The sequence below is a fragment of the Pinus tabuliformis genome, chromosome 5_1 (genome assembly GCF_031772625.1).
Source record: "Pinus tabuliformis cultivar Carrire ecotype Pingquan chromosome 5_1, CPIR1, whole genome shotgun sequence".
Taxonomy (NCBI): domain Eukaryota; kingdom Viridiplantae; phylum Streptophyta; class Pinopsida; order Pinales; family Pinaceae; genus Pinus; species Pinus tabuliformis.
The window spans coordinates 9524803-9537269 of NC_142305.1; the positions used below are offsets into that span (position 1 = coordinate 9524803).

Below are 12467 nucleotides of genomic sequence, written 5' to 3' on the forward strand. Positions count from 1 at the left end.
GAACACAAGACAACATCATCCGGAGGAACACTTGGGTGCAAAGACAGAGGTTGAAGAAAAGAATGCATATGGGAACTCGAAGGACTAACAACCAACTCTGCACAAAAATTGAGTGGAGTGATGTTGGGAGGGTGTGAAGAATGAACAGATGTGCGAACATGATCCTCAGCATCACTAGGCGATGGTGGAACTGTTGAATGAAAGGGAGGCGGACAGTCTGTTGAGACAGTGCCTACTCCCGCATGGGATTGTGCAGTTCCATCAACAAAGAAGGTTGAGCGAGGTTTGACATCAAGCTTTCTCTTGGGATGGGCAGATTTCTTAAGGCAGTACTCAAACCGGTCCCAGAGATAAGCGAACTTCATCTAGCTCTTCGGAGCTTGAAATTGTAAGTCATAGAAGCACTACCAAAAATTAATAACAGATTCATGCGGAGCCCTCCGTTGTTGTAACAGTTTCCGATCAATATGGTCTGGATCAAAATGATGGAATGTGTCTTCAATAAGATCACAGAAGTGCTCACATGAGTGCATGATGTCAGCCGGTACGCTGAGCAACCAACAAAATGAGGATTCGCGAAGTGTGAATGCAAGCAACAAAATGGCCTGTTCGTCAGTAAACTCATCTTCCTCATAAATCATGGAAAGAAAGTTAAGTAAGTGCTCAAGCCAGGCCACTTCGCCTTCACCATCGTACATAGTGGACAAGAGATTGAAAAGCTTCCCCCAGATGGAGACATCTTCATGATTCGAAAAACAACTTGAGGGAAGAAGAATGCAAGATTCCATGAAAGATATGCAAAGGTTCAAAACTAGATGAGAGGACACTACCTGTCATCAGGCCCTCCTTATAGTGCCAAAAATGTTGATGGTGATGGACCCACCAACATGTCAAGGGGATCTCTTTGGTAAGAAGTCCCAGTTAGACCTCATACTGTTTGGTGTAGGAGTCCTAGCAGTGGGTCGTAAGGTAATGCCTTGACCGTGATGTCGCACAGAGGCAAGTAAGATAACTCTATCAGTAGCAAGGGTGTGACTGATGCAGTGAGTCAAGGAATGAGTATGAGAGGTTCCAACACTTCAAAGGGAGAGGAAGGTGAAGGTGAGTTCTAGGTTGAAAGGGATCAGTCCCAACTCGGTTAGGAACACACAACACAAAGGACATGCACAGCTTCTGGCAGAGTAGTCGACACAGATGCGGTAGTCCCAACATACAAGGTAAGATAACATGAACAACACTCACGGATCAGTCCGAGATGAGTGTGATGGTTGATATAACAAGGTTTAGAGAAAGGTTTGTCTAGTGCCCAACAGAGCAGTCGACACGTGGTGAAAGCATTAACAACATATGCAACACATTAACAACAAGATTCATATAATTGCTTGTGAATCAGTTCATACACAAGTACGTAAGTTAAACAACACATATCATTAAGGCAACCAAAGCAGTCCAACTACAATAACAACATATGCATGAAAATGTGTTGGCTTTTATTATATAAAGAAGTGTAAGTCACAATCATACAATACACCATGTAAACTTGCTAGCCTAACTGTAGAAAGTTACAACCACATCCGCCTGCTCCTCCAAAGAGATGTACTAGTTTCGTCCAGTGGAGAAGCCAAGGTGCGTTACAATATTGTCCAAGCCTTCTTCAAGATAGTCTTCGTATAAGCTTGGATGACCAAAAGCCTATACAATGAGTTATGAGGGACTATTTATAGCAAAGGGTGGGGTGACCCTTGACATTCCCCTTTGTAACAGTTCAACTACCCTCATGACTCTTCACCTACTCTATGACTATTACATCCAACTGTTGACACTTGACTTACACTTGACATGACTCGACATTACAATGCACATGTACTCATGTGAGACAACATGGCTTGAGCAAGCCTTGCAAGACATCACTGACACTCGGTTTGCTGCGGTGAGACCAACTCTTTGACATGCTTGTGATGGTGAAGTTGGTGAGCTAATGCCAAGCTTGGTTGTCCATGATGATGTGCGTGCACCTCATGGGGACATCTTGCTAAAGCGAACTCTTGCCTCCATTGCAACCAGTGCATTGGTTCGGCCCCTTCATCCAACTCGTTTGCTAACATGCACATGGTCTTCTTGGGCATGGTTGAACCGACAACACATTGATGCATAGTGTGCGTGCTGATCTTCAAGTGTGTGTTGGTGGTCATGTGCATCAATTTGCTGAAGTACATGTTCAGCCCCAGTTGGACTTGCTTCTTGTCTTCGCCTTGGTGAGTGTGTTGAATGGGTTGGATTGCATGCATGTTGCTGAATCCCTCACATGCAATCAACAATACTGCTCACCATGTTTGCTATGTGTCAGCTTTCGGGATGGATCCTTCACTCGTACTAGCGCAGTTTCATCCGTTAGTGCATGTTGCGCCCACTGCTGTTCATGTTCTTGCTGCAACTCATTGGTCTGTCTATGCAACTTTATGTTCTTTGTGAGTTGCTGCTTCAATACATGCAACTCCTTCTTTGTTCCATATTCTGCCTTCGCGTAATCTTCATGTCGCGCCATCACTTCATAGCCTGAGTCTCCAAAGTTGCTTTCATTATCAGTGGATCTACTTGATCTTGCAACTTTGCTCCACCTCTATGTTGTCAACAACCTTCCTCTTGTATTCACTGCGTTCGATTCATTTGTTACATTTGGTATGATGCCTTCAGCTGCTATTCATGATGCTGCTTGTTGTGATGTTGCTGGTTGATGTCCTTGTCCACGAACAACTTGATGTCTTTGTGGGTAGGTAAGCCCATGGACACTTGATCGACTGCATCCCCAAGCATGCTCTGAACAATGTTTTCATTTCTGATCTCTTGGAAACCATTGTACTTGTACTGTTGAGAGGCAAATGAACACTTGTGATACTTGGAGACATGGCAACACTCATAGCAAACAATCTATTAGTCAAAAACCAAAATGAACATGAGAACTAACTTGCAACATACCTGGGTGAATGATCATGAAGGTTGAGCAATTTTGACCAAGAGGTCGAGAGACCCACTACAAAGACTGCATAAGGCACAACCCTGGCTGCTGGGAGACTTACTAACTGCTGAAACTACGCAATGCACAGTCCAGTCGGACAGTTGGCTGCTAGGATTGCACAATGAGCAATTCCAGCTGGGAAAGACTTCTGGCCCAGGGATAGATTTGCGCAAAATTTTGGGCCAAGCAGCCACTGACCTCCAGAAATGTGAAATTCATTCCAGGAGGCCAGTGCTAGACCAAAATGTGCAAATATGGAGAGGAAGGTGAGCCTTCCTTCTCCAGATTGCGCAATGCAGCCTTGGTGAAGGCAAAGATCAAGCCAAAGTTGGCCTGACTCACTGACGGGCAACTAAAAGCAAGTCGATGAAATGCATGGCGAAAGTAAGTGATAGCAGAAGTGATAAAAAGTGCATGCAAAACATGAATGGAGGATTGAGCAAACAGATCAACATGCATGTGGGTGAGGCCGTTCACGGGTTGGGCGAACGTCCGTGCAAAACAGTTTCATGCATGCGACAATAGTAACATAGCAAAAAAAATTGAAATAGAGCTAGGACAAACTAGAATATATGTAAATGATAGTAGGCGTTCAAAGAAATCAAGCAAATAGCACTCACACAAGCGAATACAAAAAAAGTGACAAAAATGTAGCACAAGGCATGGGAAGCAAGCTTACACCAAAAAAGCTGAGCTGAATGTGCCAACTGCTCCTAGACGTGATGTGGGATGTCAGAGCTACAAGGTTGATGTGAAGAATGAGCTCGGCAGCGTCCGGTTGATGAGTTTTGATAACATCGAAGTTATGACGCGCATGCCACAAATATAGGGGAAGCAACACTTGGAGGGAGGTTTCTGAATTGTTCCTTGCATGTAACCTCCAATTGCTAAACATAGATCCCTGAAGCAAGTGATGCCTTTGCATGCTACCTTGGGAGTAGCAACCTATGCATGCAAATCTGTTTTTCTCAGTCCTGAAGGGAACTAGTCAACTCAGCTGCACATGCAAGCCACTGCTCGACTGTTGGAGAAAAATGCGCATTTCTGACTATAGGTTGGGCTAATTGCCCAAGTGGATTGCGGAATTTCTGGGCCCAACAGCTAACTGTTGCCTAGATTTGCACAAATTCTGGGCTGAACTACCTGTTGATGGGAAAAATTGTGCAATTCCTACTGGGAGGGATGGCTGGCAGGATTGCGCAATCCTGGAGCCCAGCAAGCTGTCAGAGAGAATTGTGCAATTCTTGGAGGGAATTGTTGGTTGCCCTCTAGAAATGTGCAAATTTCACTGGGAAGCTGCTCAGCCTCCAGCTGGACCAAGCCCGAGTGAGCAACCTGTGAAGGGAAAAGATCAAACTGTGATCGACAGGCTGCCTTTGAGCAAGAAAGACACTGGAGCTTGAGGACTTGACAAAGCAAGGCAAGCTATTGTGAAGGTTGTTAGGGAGGTTCCAAAACAGGCTAAGGCAAAATTTTCGAGGGTGGTTGTCGCTGCTACAACAAGTTATCATGCTCTATCTATATGAAGTGCCCAAATTGTTACGAGAGTTCAAGCATACAAGCTAGGCATAGAATTCATTAAATGCCACCATAACAATTTTTCTTTTCATGGGTGCACAGGCATTAAATCACAACATACTAATATGCACATTTACCCAGTTGATTCCAACAAAATGCATTGACTGCTAGCGCATGTCAGAGAATCGATTTCTCCATGGATGTAGAAAATGTAGGAAAACTAACACATTCGAACAAAAAAAGGGGTAAGAGATATACAATAACTACCTCCATTTTGCAACCATTGATGTTATGCATGTTTATCCCGTTATCATTGTGGTGCACAACACGCGATTTTGGAGCTTACCCATTTTTCCCTCATCCTGCGACCATATCCTCCTGGTTCGGTTCTTCCCCCCTCTTATTTCTCCCTGCTACCCTCTCTTTTTATATATATATATATATATATATATATATATATATATTTTTAAACCTGTCTCCCTACTTCCCTTGTTTTCCCTTGTTCGAATACCAGTCCACAATTAGTTAGGGCCCAACCCCTTTGGACCATAGTTTTAAAAACTGACTGGCATGAACCGAAAACCGGTCAAACTGGCCTGTTCATTAGGCAAGCGTGTCGAACCGAGCAAAAAACTCGGTTTAAGGGCCGAATTAGCCAAAAAAACACAAAATACTGACGAAACCAACCAATTTAGGATGGAATCAGACGATTTATAGTCAAACTGGTTAGTTCCATCATAAACTGGTCGGTTCATTGCCAAGATCACAATGGATCCACACAAAGTCTTTTTGGAATCTTCCTAGGTGTTTTGGAGGGAAAGTAAGGGTTGCTTCCCTCCAAAAGCACCCTCTCCAAAAGGAGCTCACTGATCCGGATTTAAATAGGAACACAACAAATTACAGAGATAACCATAAACACAGAGATGTAGCGGAGATAATACTTCACTTCATTAATGTAAAATACTGAAATATGCTTACAAACATAAATGGAAATAAACCAGCTAGGGCAATGGTAGCTTATCTCTGAGAAGAGATGTGATGGCTACATGCCTCTGAACTGCCTTACAATGAGGCTCAAAGGCCATTTTATTATTGAACAATAAGAGCAAACCCTAAACAACCAAAACCCTAACCCGAGGAGATGTAACACCAAGAGTTTATGGGCCCCGTTGGGGTGAGTTGGATAGCCAACTTCCTGGGGTCGTGAATTGGCCATATTATCTCCATTTGACGTGCATGATAACCTATTGGAAAGATCTCTCCAAGGACTATGAGGGCAAAGACGATTTTAAACAATAAATTGTTGTCGGTAGATTTCCAAAAAAAGTCATTTAGGGCCTCAAAACGGCTCTGGAAGTTTAAGACTCGAAAAACTGCTAAAAATATTAAATTGTGTTACAATTAAGGAAACTGAAAAACTAAAAGAAGCAATGATGGGGGTCCAAGTGGAATTGGTGGGTAGCCACCAATATCCACCTGGATCATTCCTCTCCCCTTAGGAAGCAATGGTCCCCATTGCGTTGAGTTCCTCCATGAGATGAGGAAACTTCTGCTGAACTTGGTCCATAGTGAGCCACTTTCCCTGGTAAAGGAGTTGGCCTGCTTTGACGACTCAATACAGTTGGATATTCTGCTGGCGAGTGTGCTTGATCTGTGTGTCCATGATCCGATCGATTGCAGCTTGTTCCATGCAATCTGGATTCAACTCTGTGGGTGTGAGCTGTTCTGCAATGTCTGATGTGTCTAGTAATGGTGGAAAGTATGGCCGAAGGTGGTCCACATTGAACACTGGGTGCAGGCCAAGGAATGGGGGAATGCTAAGCTCAAATGCATTGTCTCCCATAGCCTTACTAATGGTGTAAGGACCATATCGGAGTGGTTTGAGTTTTCGATAGGCTCCGGTGAGGCGTTCCTTTTGCAAATGCAACCAGACTTTGTCGCCCACCTGAAACTTGTATGGCACCCGATGTTGATCATGTTGCTTCTTGTACTTGGCATTTGATTTCTCTAGAATGTCATGGACCTGCAGGCGAATATGTTAGATGTGCTCAATGGAGTTGTTTGCCTTATCTGTTTTAGACTGGACATGAGCCGAATCTACGTGAGTAGCTACAAATAGCATGGCTACATCAATGGGACATAGTGGCTAGAATCCCAAGCCCACTTAAAAAGGGTTGTGGCCAGTCGAGCTGTTGAGAGCCCAGTTGTAGCTGTGCTGAACATAGGGGAGGATCTAGTCCCATGTGTGTGGATGCTTTGAGTTGTAGATGCGCAGAATGTGTATGATCATCCTGTTGACAACCTCTGTCTGGCCATTAGTTTGAGGATGGAAGGTTGTGGAATTAGTGAGTTTGGTGTCTAGCATCGACCAGAGACTGGACCAAAATGTACTGAGGAACCTGTTGTCCCCATCTGAGATGATAGATTGTGGGATCCCAAAGTGTACCCAAACTCATTCAAAGAAGAGTTTAGCAGTGGCTTCTGCCGTGATATTCTTCTTGCAGGCCGCCATAATGGCCATCTTCGAGAACCTATCGACGACCAAAAAAACACAGTCGTTTCCATGCTTAGTGGAAGGAAGGCCTGACATGTAATCCATGGAGATGGATTCCCAAGGTCGACTAGGGGTAGGCAGCGCGGTATAGAGGCCTTGCTTCTTGATGGTCGGTTTTGCAATGGCGCAGGAAGTGCATGATCTGATGTACTTCTCAACATCTTGTCAAAGATTCAACCAATAGAAATACTTCTGCAGTACTACCATTGTTTTCTCGACCCCGAAATGCCCATCAGCCTAACTGTAGTGTGCTTCCCAAATCATCTTGGCACGCTCGCTTGCAGGAACACAAAGGTGACCTAGGTGGCATAACAGGGCATCCTGGAGGTGAAAATCTGGAACATGCTGACCCTCCAAGAGTGTCTGGTATGTGTGGCCGAATTCTGGGTCGCTTTTGTAGAGAAGTGGCCAATCAGAAGTCTCGTGCCCATAAGAGTTGAGCACGGTGGTTAACACCATGATCGGTGGTCGACTAAGGTAATCTGCAACATTATTGGTGCTGCCCTTCTTATACTTGATATTCAAGTGGAACTATTGTAGGTATGTGGACCACTTCTGATGGTGATCATTCTACAATTTCCCTTGGGTCTGTATGAACTGTAGGGGTTGGTGATCTGGTGGATGACCGTTTCCTTCCCCAAAATGTAATGCTTCCATTGTCGGCAGGCCTGCACAATGGAATACATCTCTTTGTCATAAGTGGGATACTTTCGGACTATGTTTGAAAGTGTCTCACTGTGATATGCCACTGGATGCCCGTGTTGAGTAAGGACTGCCCCAATAACATAGTCAGAGGCATCTGTCTCGACCTCAAATGGTTGTTGCAAGTCTGGTAATGTGAGCACTGGTGCTGAGCAGAGGCGATCTTTCAACTCTGTGAATGCCTTCTGTTGAGATTCAGACCAAAATAATTTTGCTTTCTCTCCTCCCTTGGTGACTTGACTCAAGGGCCAAGTGATATGAGAAAATCCCAACACGAACCTATGGTAGAAGTTGGCAAGACCTGGAAAGTTGCAGAGCTCTGTCAAAGTGGTTGGAGATGGCCAATCTCGAATGACTTGGATCTTGGCTGGATCCACATGCACCCCATGTTCATCAATAATGTATCCTAGATATTGAACCTGGGTCATGCCAAAAGTGCATTTCTCCAAATTGGCACATAACTTGCATTGTCGTAGTGTTTGGAGAACCTGTCGGATGTGGTGGAGGTGCTCTTCCCAATTCTGGCTGAAGATCAGGATGTCATCCAATTATACCACTACAAATGAGTTGGTGAATGGATGCAAGATGTCATCCATTAGCCTCATGAAGGTTGCAGGAGCATTCATCAATCCAAAAGGCATAACCAACCATTTGAAAAGTCCCTCCTTGGCTTTGAAGGCAATCTTCCACACATCGGAGGGTTCGATTGGTACCTGGTGATATCCTGACTTCAAATTGATCTTGCTGAAATATTTTTCCCCCTTCAGTTGGTCCAAGAGGTCATCAATCCATGGGATCGGGTACCTATTACAGACAGTGATCTTGTTCAGCGCCCGATAGTCAATACAGAGTCTCCAAGTCCCATCCTTCTTTTGTACCAACATGATCGGGCTCCCACAAGGCGATGAAATCAGACGGATGTGACCTTTCTGCAGTAGCTCCTGAATCTGCCTCTTGATTTCATCGTTCTCCAGAACAGAGCGCTGATAGATTGGTTCATTGGGCGACGGCGCACTTGGGGTCAGATCAATGGAGTGCTTGACCTGACAGTGTAGAGGAACCCCTGCGGGGGGGGTGAAGATGTCCTCATACTCCTCCATGACCTTGTCCATCTGTAGTTGTCGTGCGGAGGGTCCCTGTCTGGAGGTCATGGCCACTGTCTTCTTCTTTCCTTGAGGGCTTATCATCAGGAAAACAAATTTCCTAGTTTTGGAAATGAGCTTACTGCATTGTTTTGTAGTAACCAAAGAGATGGCGGTAGGCGGTGCAACCTCCGGTATCCTGTACAACTTATTTCCCAAAGTAACAATAACAACACGGAGCCTTGCTTCATACACAGCATGTCACTTCCACAAGTACGGTTATCCTAATAACACATTACAAACTTCAAGGGGAGAAATGTCACACAATACCTCATCCGTGAAAGGCTTGATGTTGTATGGAAGGCGACACTGCTGGCTCACACAAAGATCCTGTCCTTGGTGAAGCCACCCGATGGTGTACGGTTGTGGATGTGTTGTTATCGGTAAGCCCAGTCGCTTCACGACCTCTGCCGAAATGAGGTTCTTTTGGCTTCCGCTATCGACAATGAACTATAGTAGGGAGCCCTTTACCCACATTTGGGAGTGGAAGAGATGCTCCTCCTCTGGATCTTCGGGTTCCTCCTTCTGTATCTTCGTGGTGGCAACGGTGGAGTTTGGCTCTGCATCGATAATCTGCTTCCCTTTGTCATTCCCCTTGTCAGGTTCTGATTCAGAGTCGGAACATGCATCTGATTCTGAAACCTTTAGCTCGGCCATTTCTGAAAGTTTTAGAAGCGATATCAGAGTCAAGCAAGGTTACCCACTGTCTCCTACCCATTTTGGTTTATATATTGATAAGCTTGAGGAGTGGTTAAATTTGCAAGGGGGTGATGGTATCTATTTGGGCAAGTTTGTAATAAAGCTTTTTTTGTATGTAGATGACCTTATTCTGATTTCTAAACCGGCTCTTGGTTTGCAAGAGCACTTACTATCCCTTGAGCATTTTTGTAAAAGTGTGGGGATGCAAGTCAATATCAGCGAAACGAAAGTAGTGGTTTTCTCTAAGAAAAGAAAACATAACCAACATAAGTTCTACTTTGAAGGCAACATTCTAAAAAAAATTGCGGATTACAAATACTTCGGAATTGACTTCAACAAAAATCTAAGCTGGGATGGTTGTAGAAAGAAAAGAACTGTGTGGGGTTGGAAATCATTTTATGCTGTTCAAAATAGGTGTAGAGAGGCAGAGTTATGGGACTGGAAAACCACTCAAACTCTTTTTGGGCTTCTAGTGTTTCCAGTGATTCTCTATGGTCCTGAACTATGGGCTAGCAGTACATCCGACATGCAGTCAAGACAGATTGAGAAAATTCAGAAGCGTTTGATTACAAACAAATTCAAGATTAAAAGTTCAGTTCCTCATGCTATCTTGTTAAGTGAAACAGGGGTTTTTCCTATTGAAGCAATTGCCATGGTGCGAGTCATAAGGTATTTTAAAAAAATTGAGCAAATAGAAGAGGGTAGATGGCCTAAGGGTGTCTTTAATGAGAGATTGTGCAAAAAAAAAAAAAACAAAACAAAAAACAAAAAACTTAGATACAACAAAATAACAAATGGTTTAGTAAATGGGGTATTTTCTTGAACGCGTGTCCCATGAACAACAAAGAGATAAAAGATTTTGTTATGGATAAGTTCCACAAACGTACTTGGGATAAGGAGCTAGGAAGAAAGAAAAATCACTATATTGAAATGTTTAATTCCACTAAGTCATAAACCAAAAGCATACATAGAGGCCAATATCTCTTGGAGAGCCAAAATTCTTATTGCTCAGTTAAGGACTAATTCTCATCAACTCTGTTGTGAAACAGGGTGTTGGAAAAGGCCAAAAGAACTGTGGGAGAAAATAGTATGCATTTTTTGTTCTTCTAAAAAAGTGGAAATAGAAAAGCATTTCATTTTAGAATGTGAGGCCTTTAAAGACAACATGGAAAGTTATGCAGATAAGCTGACAACTAGCTCTTGGGATAATGTATATAGCAAGGGGTTTGAAGAGAAGCTGGGAGCATTTATTGTGAAGCTTCACAAAAAAAGGGTCGAATACATCAAGCAGATGAAGAAACAATATGTCCCATAGGCTATCTTTAGCTTCGTGGACATTAAAATAATTTATTTCTTTCTATCTATCATTAGAAAAAGAGTTTATTGTAAATAATGAGCTTCTATATGTTATTAACTAAATTTAAATATGAAATTCTAAAATATTATTCTTACAAATATCAATTATCATATATTTAGAAAATATGTCAAAAAATTGTCATGAGCATATATATGTAGCTATATGTATTATTAAGGTTTTAATAAAATTGAAAACAATAATATTTCTATATATGAAGATGTGTAGTTTATATATAATATAAATAACATTATAAAAAATATTAATATCCATTTAATCTATTGAATGTTCAAATGGATCTAATCTCTCAATGTGATATTATTTTCTCAAATTTTTATATTGAAAAAAAAAAAACTTTCATCTTGAGAGAACAACCCCTTAGTACTTGGCACATCTAAAATTAAGATAAATCTATGTTAGTAATTAAAAAACTTAGGCATTTCTCTCTACAACTAAGGTTGGCTTAAAAAACTTGAAATACATCACGGTAACTAAAATAATAGGCTTTCCTAAGATAATTTAAGAAACTAAAATAATAAACTCTCACAATATAATTTAAGAAACTAGAAGTGGAACTTACAACACAAAATTTGGGGGACAACCATACCGAACAAAAAAAAGAGTTGATTGAAAGAAAATGCCAAATGCCAAACAAAGAATGGTGGCTATTTTATAGGTAGAGATAAGTTGTGTTATGATTCTTTTGGGTTCATTGACCGTTAGAGATAACCGCTGGTTTTTTTGTTTTTGGTTTTTCAGGTGGAACAACTGCAGATGATGCTAGAAAACTTAACAGGATTGGACGCTGCACAATTACAAGAATTAGAAGAGAAAATGGAACTGGGAATCTTGCGGGTGAGGGCGACAAGGAACGCGGTTGTGCGGAGGTGCATAGAGGAGAGAGCGGTTATTGAGCGGAATCTGATGGAGGAGAATCGGATTTTAAAGATGAAGATGGCGGATATCTATCACGCCTTGTGTCCAGCGCCTGTTTTTCAAACATTAGAAAACTCGACGCATCATACCAACCCAAATAATTTTGGATCGATCGACAGCCATAGCCAGATTAATTAGAATATTATTATTACTGCAATGTTCGAATTTATGTGATTAGAGTTGTTTGAGGATACATGAAGATAAGATTTTTGTTGTGGACGTTCGGAACTACTGTCCTGCTTTATTTAACAGGAAACAGGAAAGACCTATTAAGAATATAATTATTCAAAGTTGCAGGTTGAAAACTCTTCAGACTTTTTATTGAAATAATTGGATTATATATCTTGTTCTTTTTAATTTTAAAAATCGGAATCACCTGATTAGCTAAATAAAATACCCCAGATTGAATAGGTCCTCTCTGTTTATCGGGAGTGAGTTGTATGTGAGATATGTTAATTGCATTAGTGTATTGTGGACGTTTCAAGGTGTTAAAAATCATTTTGCATATAAAAATTAAATATAATTTTATTAATTACAATTAAAATA

General features: G+C 42.0%; 1 pseudogene; it reads left to right on the forward strand.

Annotated features, from left to right (window-relative positions):
- The window catches only part of LOC149163278 (MADS-box transcription factor 23 pseudogene), a 56392-nt pseudogene extending 44333 nt beyond the window's left edge, over window positions 1-12059 (forward strand).
- The last annotated feature ends 408 nt before the right edge of the window (window positions 12060-12467 follow it).